This window comes from Rhincodon typus, chromosome 11, assembly GCF_021869965.1.
Source record: "Rhincodon typus isolate 14 chromosome 11, sRhiTyp1.1, whole genome shotgun sequence".
Lineage (NCBI taxonomy): Eukaryota > Metazoa > Chordata > Chondrichthyes > Orectolobiformes > Rhincodontidae > Rhincodon > Rhincodon typus.
In genome coordinates, this window is record NC_063342.1 from 21,813,022 (window position 1) to 21,835,819 (window position 22,798).

A 22,798-nucleotide genomic window follows, 5' to 3' on the forward strand; every position below is an offset into this window, starting at 1 on the left:
TTTAAAACTAAAAATCTTTGCACTATCTTCCAAGCCAATGAAAACTAAAAATTGGTGAGATGTATAATAGACCTGCTGATTCCCTTCCAGTCTGTGTTCTGATACAGACCAAGTTCACCCCCAATATGTTTATTCAGCTTTGCTTAGTTTCTTCTTAGATTTTTAGCTGATTACTTATGTCACTGATGTGGAATTATGATGTTGCAGATTTTTAATGATAAGCGCCCCCATGTTAAAAAGTGTCTTTTTGCTTTGAATTAAGTATCAATTTAAAAAAAAACCTTTGGACGGAGATAGAAAAGCTTTACACCACACCAGGCAGCAGTTATTCACTTAAAACTCGTCAGACTATGTTATCTCTGGCTGAGAAGAGTCAATGAAATGTAAAACACTCCAAGAATGTAAAAGAAGTGAAGACTCCTTGTCTTCTAAGGAAACAGGAAACAGGAGGCAGGAAGTCACTATAGAAGCACTCCATATATGGGTAGCTTCTTTGCCTGCTGGAACAATGGCTCATTTGAAATTAACAAAGCAGCCATTTTGCTTTGCTTATGATAAAGACAAGTTGCCAATGCTAATTTGTACAGAAGCTCCAGGTACAACTCTTGAGATATCATCAGAAAGGGTTTTTAGCACATGGACTTCAAGGGGAAATGCATTCTAATGCTGTCCTACCAAGAGTCCAGGCAATTGACAAATGCCATAGCTGCAGAACCAATGAGGAACAAAAAAACCTCCTCTAGGTCTTTTTCCGAAAAGCTACTCGCCTGCTGAACCCACCTTTACTGGTAAACACTATTTGACCACAGAAACCATCACAGCTGCTGAATCTGACTTCAAGTTTCAACCCTTCCTTTTAGAAAGAGAAACTTGAAGTAATAGACCTGCATTGATCTTAGAGACTGATTTTATTTTAATCTTTACAAGTATCTGTTACCTTTACCTGATATGTTTGTACATATACTTTCAGCTAATAACCTTATACTAACCTTTTTCTTTTTGAGACTTTGCTACTGGTTATTTTAACTGTTTTTGTTCACTCATGTAATTTGGGCATCTCTCACTAAGCCAGCATTTATTGTTCATCCCTAATTCCACGGAGGGCAATTAACAGTCAACCGCATTGCTGTGGCTCTGGAATCACATGCCAGCCCGACCAGATAAGGACAGCGGTTTTCGTCCCTTAGGGGTGTCAGTGAACCAAGTGGGTTTTTTTCTGACAATCAACAATGGCTTCATGGTCATAATATACTCCAGCAGGATTTCAAACTGGCTCCCCAGAACATTAGTTGAGTTTCTGGATTAATAGTCCAGTTGTACCATTGCCTCCCCTTATTGCCTCCACAAACTGAAATTCTGAAAAATTAAAAGAGGGCTATGTATGAACCTGTACAAATTCCCAGTGCATGGAGCAGTCTAACGGCACACCTAGTGTATAGTTGTGACACGATTTCATTGGCTAAATCAGATCATTGCTAATAATTTAGCCTCATCCTTGCACTATGATGCAACTTCGTGCTTTTATTACTCTCATGCCATTCATAGTTGTTCAAGGTCCTCACTCCCTTTTTAATTGTGCTGCTCAGAGTTCCCGCTGTTTTTAGTCAATTGCTCAAGGCCTCCATTTACTTTTTATATAATTAACCAACAAGAACAATAACTTGCATTTATATGGCATCATTAAGATTGTAGAATGCCCCACGCCGCCAGTTTATTTTTAAAAGGCAGCCAGTACCTATGCACAAACAGTAGCCTGGTTTTCAAGAGAGAAAAAGAGAAAAACAGGGACATAACAAATGAACAACTCTTCACCAGTTTTAGGGAATTAACATATTATTGGATGAAACTCTTCATTAAACTGGGATGCTTTATGAACATGCTATTTCAACTGTGTATATTAATTTAACCTCCTCTTATGTCATTAGAAATTAAAATTGGAAATGTTGCAAACTGGGTAGCTATAAAATGCCATCACACAAACGTCAAGATTCATTTCAGTAAATTGAATCAATCCCAGCTTTATGTTATTCGTCACAATTTCACAGTCATGGCAAAAATGACAGACTCTGCTGCTGGGCCACAGACAAAGCGATTGACAAAAATCTAGCTGTCTTTGTTATTTGCCTTTCCCCAATGTCTGGTACTGCATTAAGTGTGATCTACAGGAGGCCAGCAACAGTGCTTACATTAAGCAACCCATCATATTAAATCATTTCCACAACAGCAAGTCAGGAATTAAAGTGTACTAAACATGTGACTTTTACTCAATTATTTTGCAGAGTGAAATAAATTATTGGGATGGAGGTACAGGATAAATACAGAAGCTAAAGTGCCAGATGCAAACTTTAAAAGAAGTTAAAGGGGATTTATTTTATCATGATAGAATAGTTGTGGTGAAGAAAGAAGCTGTTTAGTTCATCACGAATGCACTGGCTCTCTGAGCGTTTTGGCTTAGTGCCAAATCGTGCCTATTCACCACATCCCCGCACCTTGTTTCTATTCAAATAATCATCCAATATCTCAATTGAACCTAAATCTGCCACACTTCCAGGCTGTGCATTCCTGAACCTGGATTATTTGCTGTGTGAAAATGTTATTTTCTCATCTCGCATTTGCTTCTTTTGCAAAGCACTTCTTTTGTCAAATCTCCCTGTAGCCTTCATTTCTCCAATGAAAACAGTCCCAATTTCTCCAATCTATTCTCAACTAAATAACTTAAAAAAAGTCTCAATGAGGACTTTACTAGCTTCAAAATCTCCCCACCGCCCGGCCTTATCCCATGACCAACCCTCTCTCTCATCCCTGCCTCCTTGACCTGTCCGTCTTCTCTCCCACCTATCCACTCCACCCACCTCACTGACCAATCCCCACCACTGCCTACCTGCACTCACCTATCACCATCCCACCTACCTTCCCCAGCACCACCCCTCCTCTCTACTTATTTCAGAGCTCCCTTACCCTTCCCCCATTTCTGAAGAAGGGTCCTAACCTGAAACATCAGCTTTCCTGCTCCTCTGATGCTGCCTGGCCTGCTGTATCATCCAGCTCCACACTGTGTTATCTCTGACTCCAGCATCAGCAGTTCTTACTATCTCTATTCTCAACTAAAGTTTCTTATCCCTGAAACAAATCTTGTAAACATCTTCTGCACTGTCTCCAATGCATTCACACTGTTCCTATAGTGTGGCACCCAGAATTGTACAGAATACTTCAGCTGAAGTTTAACAGGTATAGGTTTAGCAAAATCTCCTTGCTCTTGTACTCTTTGCTGCTAATAATGAAGTCTAGAACGCCGTGTGCTTTATTCATAGCTCTATCTAGGTTTCCGGCCACTTTAATAACTATTGTACATATACACGTAGGTCTCTTAGCTCCTGCACACCCTTTAGAATACTGATCTTCATTCATTGTCTCTCTGTGGTTTTTGCGTGAAATATATCTCATACTTTGCCGCATTCAACTTAGTTTGCCATCTATCATCACTCAACCAATTTGTCAATTTTGTTCTGAAGTTCCATGCACTTTGGTAAGAAGAATAAAAGCATGGACTATTTTCTAAATGGGGAGAAAATTCAGAAGTCTGAAGTGCAAAGAGACTTGGGAGTTCTAGTCCAGGATTCTCTCAAGGTAAACTTGCAGGTTGAGTCCGTAGTTAGGAAGGCAAATGCAATGTTGGCATTTATTTTGAGAGGACTTGAATATAAAAGCAGGGATGTACTCCTGGGGCTTTATAAGGTTCTGATCAGGTCACATTTGGAGTATTGTGTGCAGTTTTGGGCCCCATATCTCAGGAAGGAGTGGCCCTGGAGTGGGTTCAGAGGAGGTTCACGAGAATGGTCCCAGGAATGGAAAGCTTAACATATGAGGAATGTTTGAGGACTCTGGGACTTTACTCATTGGAGTTGAGAAGGATGAGGGGGGATCTACTTGAAACTTACAGAATACTGAATAGCCTGGACACAGTGAATGTTGGGAAGATGCTTCCATTGGTAGGAGAGACTAGGACCTGAGGGCACAGCCTTAGAGTAAAGGGAAGACCTTTTAGAACGGAGATAAAGAGAAACTTCTTCAGCCAGAGAGTGGTGAATCTTTGGAATTCATTGCCACAGAATGCTGTGGAGGCCAGGTCATTGGGTACATTTAAGACTGAGAAAGATAGGTTCCTGATTATCAAGGGGATCAAGGGTTATGGGGAGAAAGCAGGAGAATGGGGTTGAGGAACTTATCAGCCATGATTGAATGGCGGAGCAGACTCGATGGGCCGAATGGCCTAATTTCTGCTCCTATGTCTTGGTCTTATGGCCTTATTCCACACTGTTCTCCTCACAGTTTACAATTCTTTGAAGTTTCTGTCACTTACAAACTTTCAAATTGTCTCCTGAGCGGCAAGGTTTAGTTTATTTATATAAATATGGGAAGTCAAGCGCCCTATACAGACCCCTGGTTAACTCTACTAGAAACCTTCCTTCAGCCTAAAAAATATCCGTTAATCATTACTGTCTGTTTTGTATTACTCAGCCAATATTATATCTGCACTGTCACTTGTTTGTTTTATTCCATGACCAATCACCTTCATCACAAGTCTGTTGTGTAGAACTTTATTAAATGCCTTTTTGAAATCCATGTGCACCACATCAACACCCTTGACTTATCAACACTCTTTGTTATCACTTCAAAAAGCTCCAGCATGTTAATTAGACATAGGTTTCTCTTAACAAATACATGTTGACTCTTCTGAATTAATACATATTTTTCCATGTGACTGTTAATTCCATTCTGAATAATTGTAGCTAGAAGTTTCACCATTACCAAAGTTAAACTGACTGGTCTGCAACTTTTGGCTCGATCTTGCCCCCTTTTTTTTTGAAAAATTGCAATTCTCTCGTCCTCTGGCACCAACTTGAATCTAGGGATGATTGAAAGATTATTGCCAGTGCCTCTGTAATTTGCACTCTCACTTTCTTCAATATCCTTAGATGCATCTCACCCAGCTTCAGTGCCTTAACAACTTTATGGATTGGCGGCTGTTTCAATATCCCCTCCTTTTCAATTTTAAGTCCTTCTAATTCACTAAGTTTTCTTTTCTGCCACAATGGCATGGGCAGTATCTGTCTTGTAAATAAAAACACAAACAAATCATTCATTGAACATCTTGGCCCTGAATATGTAAATCCTGTTCTTGGCATCTAATCACCCCTGCTCCTCCTTTTACTAACAAAATGCTTATAGGAGACTTTGGGATATTAATTAACATTATATGTTAGTTGTTAATATTTTTTATAATCCCTCTTTGCTTCTCTTATTTATCATATCCCTTCCGAGTCTTTTGTAATCAGCTCAGTTCTCAATTGTACTTACTACGTGACACCTGTCATGAGTTTTTTTCTTCTCTAACTTAATTTCTCTTTACTTTGTCTTTTAAGGACATCTGGATTTGTTTATCTTACCTTTCTCTTTTGAGGGAATACACCTCAACTGTGGCCACAATATCTCCTCTTTGAAGATAATCTCATGTTCTGTTGCTATTTTACTGCTAACCTTTAGGTCCAGTCTATCCAGCACAACTCCATTGCAGTCAGCTTGCCACCAATTTTGCTCAGGATTGAACAGTGTAAATTTCCACTGTCATCCTAAACCTTACAGCAGCATACAATAAAGGAGTAGAATTAGGCCATTTGGCCCATCAAGTTACTCCACCATTTGATCATCGCTGTTTCTCAATCCTATTCTCCTGCCTTTTCCCTTAACCCTTCATCCCCTCACTCATCAAGAATCTGTCTAACTCTTTAAGACAATGATCACTATTCCCTAAATATGCTGCCAATGTCACTTGGCCGACTTGGCCCACCTCATTTCCGAGAACCAGGTCTAGCAACTGCCTCTTTTCTTGAGGATTGGATGCATTCCATTGTAGGAAATTCCCCCAAATACAGTGTAGAAATGTCTGTCCCTCATTGGTCTTTATCACATTCCTACATACGATAATCAAAGTCCTCCATGGTAACTATTCTATAATATTTATGCCCCTCTGATGTTTCCTTGCAGATTAGTTCCTCTACATTGCTCCCTCTATATCCTACTTCATCATGATGGAGAAAATTGACAGTCCACACGTATAAAGGTAGTTTTTTTAGGGCTGGAAAAGCCCTGAAAGAGTCTCTGAATTTTAGAAGAATAAGAAGTAATCTCTATCCTAGTTTCTGTGTTTCTATAAAAACTTCTGAAAGAGATAGACAGATATCATGCAGGGACAATGTTTTCACTGGCTATGGGGTCTAGTGTTGGGGGGCAGTCTCAGAATAAAACGCAAATCATTTTCGATTGAGAGGAGAAGACTGACAAGCCTTCATTCAGAGACTGGTAAATCAATGGGATTCTCTGTCCCAGAAGGCTCTGGAAGTTCAGTCATTGTGTAAGTTCAAGTCAGAGATTGAGAGATTTCTAGTTACAAATTGTATGGGAATATAGCACTGAGGTAGATGATCAGCCATGATCTTGAATGGCAGAAGAAGCTCAAGGAGCTGAAAGGCTTACTACTGCTCCAATGTTCCAATGTCTAAGTTTTTCAAGCACCGGAATTTATGAATTTATGACTTGAAGATGGAAGTGCTCATCAAATCCAACATACGGCTGCTCCAACCTATTGCCACCGACCTGGATAAAACATTCCCGGGTTAGGAGGATTGCTGGGCACCTGTCTTTGAGCCTATTGAAATCCTCAAGCAGGCACCTGAGGGCATCATTCTGCCTTGCTACTATGTTATTGATGGCATGGGGAGGCTTATGCCAAGCGGGTAACCCAACAGCTTTACCTATGTGTGGTGGTGTTGAGCACATGGAACCTCCCTTGCAGGTCCTATCTGTCCATAAGAGGCACCATGCCCTGCCCCTGAGATCATACTACCCCATTCATCCTTTCCTCGTGCCTCTAAAACCCAACTTTCACAGCTTCACTAGGGCCTAGATGGATTGACCAATGCAAAATACTTTGCTGTCTGATTCAAACGATGATCTTAACTGGGGGCTCCACTTAATCTGAGCAGTGTGTCCCCATTCCTGCCTGATACTGAAGGAACTGCTTCCAAGTGGTAGGCAGTTCCTCGAGGCTAGACTACACATACCTCAGGAGTAGAAATCTTGCCTTCAGCCTATTAGTGGTCTGTTAGGTAACGGCATGTTGCTGTCCTTCCCGTGGGATAACTGCTCACTAACCTTTAAGCTGGGGGCAGGGTCTGCAAGGGACTATTCAGTGATGCTAAAAGTTTAAAGGATTTTTCATCTGAATACTGACTTCTATTTGTGTGCAGTCTGGGGTGCTGTGGAAAGTGCATCCTATGTTATAGTCTACAATGACTGACAATACCTTGGTTTCTGTGCACGTGTGGATTGCAGAAGTGGCTCTCTGTTATGGGGAAGTAACAATGGTGAACGTTGACAACTTCAGTGCCATTACGACTTCAAAATCCAAACTATTTGTTTTTGAAAATGAAAAATGAGTTGGTTGATCACAAGTTTATAACAAACACATGGATTTTTAACTGGCTGGGTTGGGGAAGAATTGCAATAATTTTAACCTTACCTGCCTGGCAGAAAACTGATGGAGTCAGATTATCATTTTTTATTGCGTCTTTTCAAGGGGGCGGCATGGTAATTCAGTGGTAAGCATTGCTGCCTCACAGCACCAGGAACTCGGGTTCAATTCCAGCCTTGTACGATTGTCTGTGTGGAGTCTGCTTGTGGTTGCATGGGTTTTCCCCAGGTCTCCTGCTCTGGTTTCCTCCCACAGTCCAAGAATGTGCAGGTTATGTGGACTGGCTGTAGGAAACATAGGATTACAGGAATAGAGTCGGGGGGTGTGGGGGGTTGATCTGGGTGGAATGCTCTTTGGAGGGCAAGTGTGGCCTTGATGGGCTGAACGGCCTGCTTCTATACTGTAGGGGTTCTATGATTCTATGAAGTTAGTCAGAATTAGCCAGTTTTATCTAATTTTGGACAATTTTATTAAAATTAAGTGTTGTCTCCCTTCTCTTTCTCCAGATTGGAACTTGAACATTGGGCATGTAGGCAACACTTTGAAGTTTGAAGCTCTCTTGGCAATTTATTACACTGGGTCAGGCCCAGATTTATCTCATTGTGATCTGAATCTATGCATAAGGTAGTTTGTCTGGATCAGTGAGCTATCTTTACTTCAATCTAGGCACCAATAGAATCCACCCACAAGTTTGTTCTTGACACTTTCAAAGATCATTCTCACTGTTACATCAAACTGAAAATGTGGAGGCATCATCACCACAGTAGCTAAACTTTACAACCTGTTTTTAATCCTGCAAGTACAGTGGAAACAACCACTGTAATTATTTCTTAGGAACTGTATCCACAAAATTATGTCATCTCAATACAGTCAAAATACCAAATAAAGAAGTATAAATTTTTCATAATTTCTACAATAAAACATTTTGTGAGAAAATTTCAGTCATCTATCTAGTTAAGTTTATACTGCAGCATGTCAAACCTTCATGCTTGATTTTCTTTTTGATTCTTTAACTGTAGATATTCTTTCAATATTATTTAAATTATGTATCATATGCCTCTTTGAAATATTCAAAAAATATCTTAATTAAAGCATTCAGGGTTGATAATTTGATAACAAACACACTGACAATTCTCTGACAGAGAGATTTTCACAAGAAGGGTCAGCTAGCTCAGTTTCTTATGATGTCATTGGTAGCTGAATTATTCAGAAGGGGTCATAACTTTAATTTTATCAGTGTCAGCGATGAATTTTGATTTGTTCCAGTTCTTTCTCTTGTTTTCCTGAAAGCTGCGACTTGTGTTGGGTGTAGGCTTCAAACGCAAGCACCAGTTGTCCTATTTCTCGGCTAAGTGACTACTGCTGATGTGAGAGATGCATAACTGAGTCTCGGCAGAGGATTCATTCACAGGGACATGAAAACCGAGCTCGATTCTGTTCTCATCCAGAATCTGCACACAGTCACGCGTGGCAATTGTGGCCTGGCATCCTAGGGGATCCTCCCTGAACAAACCCAACTGTCAAATTCCAACAGCAGTTTTGGCTGAGCTCAACCAGTTCAGTACGGACCACAGATATAACCTGAGGACCTTTTCGACCATCATGGCTCAGCGCCCGAGGATACGAAATACTCACCTACTGAGTCACCGCTGTAGATGAGCAAAGTCTTCCACGCAAATTAGGAACTATTATTAAAGCTGCGAGTCTGATATAAATGCTCCCCGTTGGTCAATTTTCAGAAGTTCTGACAAAAAGTTTAGTATGTGTAAACAGGCGAGAAGCAGAATGATTGTGAAATATCATTTTGTCAAAAGCAATACTATCTAATAAAGTCTGAAACAGGCTGAAAGAAGGAAGCGTTACTTCTGAAGTTGAACCAGCACACACGTCAAGCAGCGAGATCCACAGGCAGCACACGCATGAAAGAGAAAATACATATGACTTACATTACGCAGATAAAACATTGTTAAATTTTGAATCAGTCGTCATCATCGAATAATGTAAAAATGTAGGTAGAACAACTTGGTTAAGTCATCAGACGGAAGAATAATTTTCTCCAATTGCATCTGCTTCTTTTTGCATAGTTATTTAATTACAGCTTCATAGCAACCTGCTGGCATCTGGCTTATGGTTCTACTGTGAAATATATAGGGATGGTTCCAATTACACTGTTTTCTGTCCTAATCCAGAAACCAGACTACTGTACTGAAGCTGCCGTGGCTCACAGCAGTTGCAAATGTATTTTTTTAATGGTATATAGGTGGGTGCCAAAGAAGGCTATTTGTTTCTCCTTTACAGTTTCCTGCCAATAGGTTGCTACAGGCAGTGGGGGTAATATTTCAGCAGTGCGCTGTTTGCGTACTCGTGCTGCTGATCACCGCTCTCTTGCTCCTTGGCAATCACCAGACTAGGACACAGGGGAAGAGCAGAATCAGCAGCATGAGCACGGAAACTGGAACAGATCCACATTGCAAAAATATGAAAAACTTCAAAATGGATCAAGTTGGGAAAAACACTCCTAATTTTGAGGCAAGATTCTATAGCTCCCACTAGTGTTCCAGAATGCAATAATATTTCAATTTTAATGTTTTGGTTTAGGTGTATCAATGCGTTTACCGAGCCTTAAAACACAGGACATTATTTGGCCCATCAAGCATGCGCATTATGTCCCTTTGAAAGAGTCCCACACATTCCCTTTCTCCCAACAGAGCTGTAAGCTTTCTCGGCCTTTGAAAGCCAAACTAATTTCCTTTAAAAACTTACGATTGACTCTCCTTTCTCCGCCCTCTCAGCCAACACACTTCTGCTGATAACAGCAGTAGGGAAAGTGTCTTCTCCTCTCCACGCTGGATCTTATGCCAAAATATCTTAAAATTGTGTCATCTAGTTATTAACACACTGTTCCACCCCCAACCTCACACCATACCGTCCCCCTCAACTGCTGACCCCCTGCCTGTGGGAACAGTTTTTCTCTCTCAGTGTCTGAAAAGTTACAAAGTATTTTTCTGCTCTTCCTCTGCAGAGAGTGATTTCATACCAATTTGTGGTGCTTTGCCATATTCCTGTTTCATTTTCACAGTGAATGTTGGTCTACATCATCTTGTTGGTCTGCTCTGATGTTATTAGGCATGGGAACCCTGTAGTTTGCGTTATTTTTTTCTGTTCCTGTCTTACCTTAGGGATTAAAGTGTGTCATGTTCCAGTACATTACAAACTTCTGTTCATAACTTTTAAAATTTATATGTAAAGAAAGGTATTGAGATGGCGGCAGTAAATCATGCGATTTTTGGTATTTTGAGCTACAGACAGACCGGAGTCTCATCAAATACCTAATTTATAAGGACATTTACAGTCATCTAAGGAACTCCCACATCCCTTTGTTCAAGCATAAATCATCAAAGAAAATTATATAATTCCAGCCGGTATGTCTCTGCTTCATTCTGGAAAAAGGAAACGTCAAATCTTAATGTAGGTAGGATAAATATGAATGGAATCTGTGGACCTTATATTGTATTATGATGGTTTCCTCTTCCATATTTTGACTGAGTGAATCTCAAAGTGTCAACACCAACACAGGGGACTAATGTAGTGGAAATGCCATTGGACCTGGAATCCAGAACCCCAAGCTCATGTTTTGGGGAGATGAATTTGAATCCCATCAGGGCAGACAGTGCAGTTTGAATTCAATAAAAGTTCTGGAATAGAAAGCCATAAGGCCTTTTCCTCATCACTTATCTTCCTTTAGGGAAAGATAAGTGCCATCCTTACCTGGCCATTCTCCAGATCCTCAGCAGTGTTGCTGACTCTTAACTGCCCTTTGGGCAATGAGGGTTGGGCATTCAATGAGATCATGGCTGATATGATAATCCTCAACTCCACTTTCCTGCATTTTCTCCATAACTCTTGATTCCCTGATTAATTAAAAATCTGTCTATCTCTGACTTGAACATACTCAGCATCCCAGCCTCAACAACCCTTTAGGGTAATGAATTCCACAGCTTCGTAATCCTCTGAGAAAAGAAATTCCTCCTCATCTCTGTCTTTAATGTGTGACTCCTTATTTTCAGATTATGCCCTTTGGCCCTAGACTCTCCCACAAGGGAGATCACTTCTCATTCTTCTAAATTCCAATGAGTATCGACTCAACCTACTCAATCTCTCCTTAAAAGACAATCCTTCCATACCTGGGATCAGCCTTGTGAACCTTCTCTGGAGTGCCTCCAATACCAGTATATCCTTCCTTTGATAAGGGGCCCAAACTGTTTGCCCTATTCCAACTGTGGTCTCACTAGTGACTTTTATAGTTTTAACAAAACCTCTCTTCCTTTATACTCCATTCCCTTTGAAATAAATGCCAACATTCAGTTCACCTTCCCTATTACCTGCTAAGCTTGGTTGCTAATTTTTTTTGTGATTCACCGATGAGGACTCCTAAATCCTTTTGTTCTGTTGCTTTCTGCAGTCTTTCTCCATTTAAATAATAATCAGTTCCTCAATTCTCCCTGCTAAAGCCCAAAAACCTGACATTTTCCCATATCATATTCTATCTGTCAAGTTTTTGCCCACTCGCCTAACGTGTCTATATTCCACCCAACGTGTCTATATTCCCTTTGCAGATGTTTGTGTTACCCTCATCACTTGCTTTTCCACTTATTTTTGTGTCATCCACAAACATGGCTATAGTACATTCACTTTCTTCATCCAAGTCATGCATAAAATTTGTAAATAATATTGGCCTAGCATTGACCCCTGTTGTTCTCTACTGGTTACATTCTGAAAATGCCCCCCTTATCCCAACTCTTTGTCTTCAATTGGTTAGCCAATAATCTAACCATGCGAATATACTACCTCAACACCATGGGCTATTATCTTAATAAGTATCCAAATGCGTGGTACCTCATCAAATATCTTCTAAAAATCCAAATATATTAAATCCATTACTTCCCCTTCATCTATCCTGCTTATTACCACCTCAGAATGTTCTAGTAAATTTCTCAGACATGATTTCTCCTTCATGAAGCCATGCTAACTTTCCTAGATGTTCAACCTGTTCTAACATTGAATGCACCTGAGAACCAGCCTCCTGGTAGTTAAATTAAAGGAACCCCACAGCTTATTGAGAATGCTCCACTACTGAATTCCACTTCATCTTTAACTCAACAACTTCTTCTAACAGACCACAGGGAAGATGAATTGAATATAAAGGTAGAGAGGTTATGCTGTATACAGGGCATTAGTGTGACCACATCTAGAGTACTGTTTATAATATTGGTCTCCTTATTTAAGGAATGATGTAAATGTGTTGGAACCAGTTCAGAGAGGATTTACAAGATGAATACCTGAATAGGTGCATTGTTTTATGAGGAAAATTTGGACAGGATAGGCTTGTATCTGCTGGAGTTCAAAAGAATAAAAGGCAACTTGTTTGAAGTAGTTAAGATCTTGAGGGGGTTGTAACAAGGTGGGTACAGAATGGATGTTTTCCCTTGTTGGAAAATCTAGAACTAAGGGCCACTGTTTAAAAGTGAAGGGTCGTCCATTTAAGACAGAGATGAAGCAATTTTTTCAGATAGAGAATGGTGAGTGCTCAGAACTCTCTTCCTCAAAAGATTGTGGAAACAGAGTCTTTGAATATTTTCAAGACAAAGCTAGATAGGTTCTTGATAAGTGAGGGGGTAAAGGGTTATTGGGTTTGGCAGGAATACAGAGCAATGAGATCAGCCATGATGTTGTTGAATGGTTGATCAGACTGAGGGGTTGATAGCCTATTCCCACATGTAACTCATACTTTCATTTGCATATTTGTATGTTATGCCTGCCAAAACGGAAATTGAAATAGTTATAGCTTTAACTATTTTGTTTACCTTTAAATGTATCTAATCTCTGTGTTTGTGAGTGTGAGGGTGTGAGACAAGTGAGTGAGGCTATGCATTTTAAAATTGGGGGCAAGTGATACCTCTCTTAATTTTTAAATTCATAAAAATCATTGCTGCTGGCATTATTTAATTTGGATACGCGCTCTGAGGGTAATAAAATTTATACCTTATACTGAACAACGTATTGTTAATGTGCAGTAAGAAAATTAACACAAAATCTGTTCTTCACAAAACTGATTCAGTATCTTAACCTCAAGAATTTTCTGACCTACATTCATTCTAGTATTTCCTGCAACTATTGATTTAGCTGATAATATTTTGAAATTAGAAACTTTCAGGTTTTTGGCCAAAGAATGTTCTTTTAACACAGTACTTTATAAAGCTTCTGTTTTTCCCTGGTCTAGGGTATAGCAATTACGAAAAAGCAAAGTTATAAATTATAATAGAATTTAACTTTGTAATAGAATTTACAATTTATTATACACAGCATTAAAAATAAAAGTATGTAAAGGGTTGTACAATCCATTATTGAGAAGTCAATATGTTTATGAACATGCCAACCACTTAAAGGTGCATTTCACCATTTTGGAGATGGGTTGGACCCAGAACAGGTTTAGGGCCCAGAGATATGCTTAGAACATTGTAGCTTCATCAAATGATAGCAACAGCATATTTATAGCACATTTATAACACAAGTGTGCTGGTGTGACGTGAGAACATTTGGTGTTAGATGTTTATGAATAGCATGTGTAATAATTTATAAGGCATTATAACATCCTTTCAAAAATAACTGACCATGACAGTGAAATAAATGACAATGGCTTTGTTCTGAATCCTTCGATTTACATTGTGTTTGCTGCCCTGTGGTGTAAACTGTGTTTACATAGTAAATTATGCTACCTTTACATGCACATGGGAACAGAAATAAAACATTCAACACCTTGAGCTGTTCCACCATTTAATTATTGTAAATAATGGTTAATCTGTACCTCAGCTCAATTAACTTATTTTTGTTCTGAATCCTTTGATATCCTGACCCAACAGAAATTTCTTGATCTCAATAATGAAAACTTAAAATGAATCCAACATCAACGGCTTTTCTAATAACTGTGCTCTTATTCGGTTAACTATATGCAGGTGCAGGGCATAGTTTGGGTTGTTACTACAGCAGAACTAAGAATACACTTATTGGTATTAGATAAGGGTTGAATTAGGCGATTATGCCAGTACTGAAGGGCTCTTGTGGTACAGTGGTAGTGTTCTTACCGCTGGGCTAGGTTAGCCTAGGTTCAAGTCCTACCTGCTCCAGAGGTGTATCAGAGCAGTTTGATTGAAGTAACTAAGTTGGTACTGGGAATGCTTATCTCTGGGAATAAATTTAAACTGAGTGAAGATTCACTCTGGTTTCATCCCTCCTCAGCTGGCTATCAGGATCTGAATACTGGAGGGGAAGATTTCCAAATCTCAATATTATTGTGTGAAAAAAAGGCTTTCTTAATTTATAATTAATAATCAACAATCGTTTCATGGCCATTATTAGATTTACAATTGAAGATTTTTTATTGAATTCCATCTCTACTATCTGCCATGGTGGGATTCAGGTGCATTTCACCATAGTATAGGTCTGGGGTTCTGGATTGCTAGCCCTTTTATATTAATAGGATGCTGCCACTCCCTTTGAGAAGCTGAGACACTAAATTAAAACCCTCTCTCTTTACAGGTGAATGTAAAAGATCCTATGTCATTACTTTGATGAAGCAGAGCAAATCTTCTGGGTGGTCTGAACAATATTTATCCCGCAGCTACTACCAATAAAAAGAGCACTAATTGGTCATTACCACATTGCTTTTGGAGAGATCCTGTTGTAGGCAATTTGACTGTTGTCTCTTCTGCATTACAACAATGACTACACCCTGAAAGTATTATATTGGCTATGGAGCACATTGAGACATCCTAAGGTTGAAAAATGTAGTGAAAAAATATGATTCTTTCTTTCCCTTTTACCCCATTGAGTCCTTCTGTCATTCAAACATCTTGATTAAGTAATCTGTCAATATTTTACAAGCTCAAGTCAGGTTTTGCACATGTTCTCATAAGTTGACACGTTTAAAACCCAGTATAATTTTACTCAGAGATAGTAGGAACTGCAGATGCTGGAGAATCCGAGACAACAAGGTGCAGGGCTGGATGAACACAGCAGGCCAAGCAGCATCATAGGAGCAGAGAGGCTGACGTTTCGGGCCTAGACCCTTCATCAGAAAAGGGGGAGGGGAAGGGGGTTTTGAAATAAATAGGGAGAGAGTGGGAGGCGGATAGAAGAGGGATAGAGGAGAGGATAGGTGGAGAGGAAACAAACAGGTCGAAGAGGCGGGGATGGGGCCAGGAAAGGTGAGTGTAGGTAGGGAGTTAGGAAGGGGATAGGTCAGTCCAGGGAGGACGGACAGGTCAAGGGGGCGGGATGAGGTTGGTCGGTAGGAGATGGAGGTGCGGCTTGAGGTGGGAGGAGGGGATAGGTGGGAGGAAGAACAGGTTAGGGAGGCAGGGACGAGCTGGACTGGTTTTGGGATGCGGTGGGGGGAGGGGAGATTTTGAAACTTGTGAAATCCACATTGATACCATTGGGCTGCAGGGTTCCCAAGCGGAATATGAGTTGCTGTTCCTGCAACCTTCGGGTGGCATCGTTGTGGCACTGCAGGAGGCCCAGGATGGACATGTCGTCTGAGGAATGGGAGGGGGAGTTGAAATGGTTCGCGACTGGGAGGTGCAGTTGTTTGTTGCGAACCGAGCGTAAGTGTTCTGCAAAGCGGTCCCCGAGTCTCCGCTTGGTTTCCCCGATGTAGAGGAAGCCACACCGGGTACAGCGGATGCAGTATACCACATTGGCAGATGTGCAGGTGAACATCTGCTTGATGTGGAAAGTCTTCTTGGGGCCTGGGATGGGGGTGAGGGAGGAGGTATGGGGGCAGGTGTAGCACTTCCTGCGGTTGCAGGGAAAAGTGCCGGGTGTGGTGGAGCTGGAGGGGAGTGTGGAGCGGACAAGGGAGTCACGGAGAGAGTTGTCCCTCCGGAAAGCAGATAAAGGTGGGGAGGGAAAGATGTCTTTGGTGGTGGGGTCGGATTGCAGATGGCGGAAGTGTCGGAGGATGATGCGTTGGATCCGGAGGTTGGTGGGGTGGTACGTGAGGACGAGGGGGATTCTTTTTTGGTTTTTATTGCGTGGACGGGGTGTGAGGGATGAGGTGCGGGAGATGTGGGAGACACGGTTGAGGGCGTTCTCGACCACCGAGGAGGGGAAGTTACGGTCCTTGAAAAACGAGGACAACTGAGATGTACGGGAGTGGAATGCCTCATCCTGGGAGCAGATGCGGCGGAGGCGAAGGAATTGGGAATAGGGGATAGCATTTTACTCAATCTGCACCGTGTCCCCTTCAGCCAATATATCCTCAATTACAGTGCCAAGAACTGAATGTGATATTCCAGGTGGTGTCTGCTCTAAGCTCTTTAAAGCTGTAGTACGCTTCTTTCTTTTCATAGACCTTTGGTTCAACTGAAATATGTTTCAGATGTGTTATCCCCCACAAGCCAACTGTTTCCATTTCTGCCACATTGTCTGTCTGTAACCTGACCTCACCTTGCTTCTAGTGAAACCTCAACACTTGTCTTTGTTATTTCTATTAGCTTCTCTAGTGTTCATCTCCTGATTAACATGAACTTGTTAAACTATATCTGGGGTATTAGACACCTTGATGGTATTCATCCTGCATAAACTCCAGCCACTCCAAATTCTTTTGTATTTATCCATTCCTCTACTTAGTCCATTCACCAGATGGAAGGTGATCTACAAATAACCCCATCTTCAATGATGGGAGATACTAGAAAATCTGTGGCAAAAGAAAAGGCTAAAGCTGAGAGAATTATCCACCTTGGTCTCCTGAGATCCCCAGCAAATTAGGTCAATTTAATTAACACTATGGAATATCAAGAAATGGCTGAAGATACTGGATACAAAAAAGGCAAAGACTCTGACAGCTTCTCAGTTATAGTACTGAAGATTTGTTCTCCAGAACTAGTCATGCTCATCGTTGAGCTGTTCCAGTCAAGCTGCAATACTGGTATCTGCTTGGCAATGTGGAAAATTGCTCAAATATGCTCGATTTACGAAAAACAGGACAAATCCTGCAACTTGTCACCTCAACGGGCTCTTCCTGATCATCAGCAAAGTGATGGAAGGTGTTGACATTACTACAAAGCAGCACTTACACTGTAATAACCTGTTTACTGATGCTCAGTCAGCTAGGGACCTCAGTAGAGCCTAAGCCAAGACATTGGCAAAAGAGCTGAGCCCAAGAGGGAAGGTGAGAGTGCCCTTAATGTCAATGCAAGATTTGATCAAGTATTGCATGAAGAAACCTTGGCAACTTTGAAGCCAGTGACAATAAGTGGTAATCGCTTCATTGTCCTTGCACAAAAGAAGATGGTGGGGATGTGGCGGGTATTTGGGGGAGTGATGCATTTGTGGTTTTGGAGGCCAATCATCTCAGTCCCAAGATGTTGCTGCAGGAGTTCCTCAGGGTATTGATATAAGCTCATTATCTTCAAATGCTTGATTAATGACCTTTCTTCCATCATAAGGTCAGAAGGAGGGATGTTCACTGATGTTGACACAATGCTCAGCACCATTTGTAACTCCTCCGATACTGAAGCAACACAGGCCAATGTGCAGCATGTTCTGATCAACATATAGGCTTAGGCTGAGGTTAAGTGGAGCACACATAACATTTGTATCACCCAGTTGTCAGGCGAAGATGATCTCCAACAAGACATAATCTGCTTAGCATTTGGTGAATCTCCCACTATCAAAATCCTGGGGGTTACTACTGATCAGAAACTGACCAGACCAGACACTACCATTCTGCCAATACAGTGTGGAGCTGAAGGAACACAGCAGGTCAGGTAGCATTAGAGGAGCAGGAGTGTCAATGTTTTGGGTCGGGACCCTTCATCAGGACTAGATAAAGGGAAGGGAGCTGGGAAATAAATAGAGAGTGGAGGGGTGTGGCTGGGAGAAGGTAGGTAGGATGCCAATAGGTGGATGCAGGTAGAGGCAGTGGAGATTGGTCAGTGGGAGGGGTGAGGCGGTTGAGGGGGAAGGAGATGGACAGGTTGTGTCAGGTCAAGGAGGCAGGGATGAGAGGGAGGGTTGAAAATGGGATGAGGCTGGGGATGGGGAGATTTTGAAACTGGTGAATTCTATGTTTATGCCATCAGACTGTAGGCTTTTGAGGCAGAATATGAGGTGCTGCTCCTCCAGTTTGCGTGTGGCATCATTGTGGCACTGGAGGAGGCCCAGGAAGGACTTGTCACCAAGGGAGTGGGAAAATGAGTTAAAATGGTTCACAACCAGGTGATGATTATAGCGTTCAGAGTGCAGGTGCTGTGCAAATCAGTTACTAAGTCTACGTTTGGTCTCAATAATGTAGAGCAGACCACATTGGGAACAACAGATACAGTAGACCAGGTTGGAGAATGTAAAGGTAAACTCCTGTTAGACATGGAAAGTTTGTCTTGGGCCTTGGATGGAGGTGAGAGGGGAGGTATCGGGGCAGGTGTAGCACCTCTTGCGGTTGCAGGGAAAGGTGCTGGGGTTGGTGGGGAGTGTGGAGCAGACGAGGGAGTTGTGGAGTGAGCAGTGCCAACAAAAGGCAGATAGGGGCAGGGAGGAAAATATCTCTATGGTGGTGGGGTCAGATTGCAGGTGGGGAAAATGGCGGAGAATGATATGCTATATGTAGAGGTTGGAGGACAACAAGAGCAGACTGGGAATTCTGAGGGAAAATAATGTAACAGCACTGTGGGGGTACCTACAACCATGGACTGATGCAGTTCAAATATCTGGCTTACCACCACCTTCTCAATGCCAATTATGGATAGACAATAAATGGTGGCTCAGCCAGTGACACCCTGATCCAATGACTGAAAATAAAAATGCATCCTCATTAGCCCATTAACCTTTGACTCAATGAAAATGCTAAGGAAACATTCTATTTTGATCTTGATTAAGTCTTCAATGTCATCATAATAGACGAAGGATCTACAGCCTGGGGGGCTTTTTTTGTCAGGTTTGGCTCTGACTCTGGCACTGGAGCAGAACCATTGAGAAAATAGGCTTTGAAATATCAAAGCAATTGGCATCTTCCTGATGAAAAAGTTTGCTCAGCATTGCTTCATTATAGCAAACATATTCTTCCACCAGAAGGGTGGATTCAAAGTCAAATGGACACATCCTAAATCAAAACACTGCCTCCTCAAATTAATTATGTAATTGTCAGAGTCAAAGATATATGTCTGCTTTGCAATGCCTGATAACTGCTGGACAGAACATAAACTTGTTTAGTTAGTGACGAACATTCCCTTAGTACCAAACTATCTTATTGCTCTTTAGGAGAGGTCAAATAGCCTTTGGCATTGTTTAAGAAGACATGAATGCATGTAAAAAGTGTATAAACTAATTGGAACCATCAATCACACTACGTGACACCTGGCAAGAGAGATGTGAAGTTAGCTGTCAAGGTGGCAAACAAAGGGAGGTGTCAAGCTGTAAAGGTTCTTATTAGAGTATTAATGCTTAATGATGGATTTCCTAACCTTTTATTATCACATTTAGATGCCTGTCAGTTCACAGTTTAATTGACAGCTCCAAGTGGTTGCAAATTCTTTGAAGTGGGACCATGAATTCCAAAATAAATGTGGTGATTTTGTTTATCAATGAGAGTGTGTTCTTATTAAATAGTGAATTCATGAATAGACACTCAAGAACTTCATTCAATCTCAGCCTGAGATCCGCTCCTTGTGGATACTGGGTAAGTGGACATAGTAGTTGTAAGGGTAAAATATGTTGGTGGGAGGCATGTGTTGATACTAAGCTGTAATAGGGGCTGTATAGGGATTTTGAAAGGTTACATGAATGGCGGGGGAGCTTATTTTAGCCATGGGGTGGGTGGAGTGTATAAGGAGCTCCATGAGGTTAGTGGAAGGGCATGAGGTAGCATGGGTTAACATGGATCAGGCATGAAGAATGTTATGGAGGTGTGAGGGGTGGAGAGCTTTTGCTTTTTAATAGTTTTGACAAAATTTTGAACTGATGCAGGAACTTGCCTCCACATGGTTAATCTCTGCTCTCATTGTGGGGGTGGGGTTTGCCAGCCACTAACCCCTATAGAATCTAACATCTCCCAACCCTCTCCCAGAAATGAAAATCTAAACTTCTGAGACACTTTCTCCGAAATAAGTTTGTGGAACTGGGAATTGTCCTGAACTTACACTCCTGACCTAGGTGCAAAAACCGAAGCCTAACATTCCAATTCAATTCACACTGTGCCACTACCATGTCAGTGGTTCAAAGTCAGGCCTTTTCAATCAAGACCTGCCTGAAAGAATCCTGTTGTTCCATTTACTGAGAATCCACTGCCTTCAAATGCCTCAATCCTCTATGCTCTGGAAACTTCAGTTATCTGAAACATCTCGTGCATGTGTCCTATTTTTGCACAATCCTGTTTATCCTAATTCCTGTCCTTGCCAACTTACTTTGGCTTCCAATTCTTTAGTGCCTTCAATTTAAAATTAATACTTTAGCCCCATCAAAGCTTTTCCAGTCTCTATCTCTGTAACTTCTCCAAATCTTAAAATTTCTCTGAACTACACTGGGTCAAAAAATTCTAGCATTACAGCCACAAGTATCCTAATTTTCAAAGCAGTAACTTGCATTTTGAATAATTAACTATGAAGTAGGATTGATGCTTTCATGATCTATTCAAACCTCAAAAGCGCAGCTTTTGTTAGTTCAGTGAATACTGGCCTTTATTGTTTGTTTTCTTTCAATTAAAGGCATGTTGTTTATGGAATATATTTCATCACCATGGTGATCATTTGCCACAACCTCCTTCATCTGCTTTTCTGAGTGGAAATCCAATTTTTAATGTGTTATAATGTAGCTCCTGTGCTAAAAATTCAACTCATGATCGCTCATGACATCGCCTGTGGCCAGTTTGGAATCTGAAACATTGCTGTGATGTTTTTACATGGTCTGACTTCAAAACAGGGAGTGGAACCTTGCGCAAGGCAAGCAAATGGGGCTTGGGAGGGTGATGGGAAATGGAGGATAGGACATTTAACAGTTGGATCTCAGAAGTAGGGGCTGGGGAAAGCAGTACAGTAGGATTCAGGGGTTGACGAAAGCCAGGAGTGAGAACTGGTGAAGGGAGGAGGGAAAGATTGGAAGAGGCGTTGAAAGAAATGGGAGCTTACCCATTCAAGTCAACACATTTCAGCTTCCAGTGAATTTCTGTATTTCTAAAGATATAAAAGCAGCTGCAGTATTGTGTACAGTTCTGGCACTGCCCATTAGCAAGGGGATGAAAAAATTAGAGAGAGTGAAGAAAAGATATATGAGAATGATTCCAGTGATGTGGAACTTCAGTTATGAATGTAGATTAGAGAAGCTGGAGTTGATTTTCTTAGACAAGCGAATATCGAGAGTGTATTTGATCGACAAACTCAAAACCATGAGGGATCTGGACAGAATAGATGGTGAGAAACTCATGAAAGAATCAAGAACAAGAAGGCACAGATTTAAAAGAATTGACAAAAGTCGCAAAAGTGAGATGGAAAAAAAAAACTGTTTCATGCAGCAAATGATTAATGTCTGGAATAGACTACAGGTAGGTTCAACTGAAACATTCAAAACAGAATTAGACTCTTAGTTTAAAAAGGAGGAATGTGCAGGATGACAGGGAGAAAGTGGGAGAATGGCACTAGGTGAACTGTTCATTTAGAGAACTTGTGCAGATACAATAGGCTGAAAGATTTATTTTTGTGCAGTAACAATTCTGTAATTCTGTGATTTAAAGCAAAACTTACTCTGAACATGCCAAAATTTGCTTTTAAGCCTTGGCCATTTCAGTGGAAAGCTATTGAGAATAAAAACCTTTTTAGACATAATTGGATTTTAAAATGAAAACAAGTTAAGGCATCAACTTTCAACACATACTGAGTTAACTTTGAAAACAATCATATTAAATGAACCTGTTGTCCTGGAAATAAAGCCAGCTAGCATAATATGAGAGCTAATGCATATAGATGCTGGGGATAAAACTTGCAATAACCTGGTTCTTCTACCACACTCTCAGACATATATTCATTATCCTATAGCTGCGATTAATGAATTCTCTAAATATATGGTTCTGCCTAACTTTTATGGGCCTGCTTGAAACCAAAGGACACACAAAAATGGCACAGGTCAAATATTGAACATGGAAATTTTGGAAATTTGAAATAACGTGATGGTATTTTGTTAAACAGCCAATGCCATGGACATTTTAAACGGTTCAGAACT

At 40.9% G+C, this 22,798-nt stretch overlaps 1 protein-coding gene across 5 annotated transcripts in view; it reads right to left on the reverse strand.

The window, feature by feature from the left end:
- LOC109928468 (uncharacterized protein C21orf62) overlaps nt 1–22,798 on the reverse strand; it is a 48,471-nt gene that overhangs the window by 8,203 nt on the left and 17,470 nt on the right. The window contains exon 1 of one of the 5 annotated variants that reach the window (XM_048602755.1): nt 10,295–10,378. The exons of 2 other annotated variants lie outside the window; for them this stretch is intronic. The gene's annotated coding sequence lies outside the window, so the exon portion shown is untranslated. Of the gene's footprint in view, nt 1–9,166; nt 9,253–9,477; nt 9,900–10,294; nt 10,379–22,798 lie in introns of those variants that run through there. 2 more of the 5 variants (XM_020528413.2, XM_048602754.1) reach the window with 2 other exon arrangements.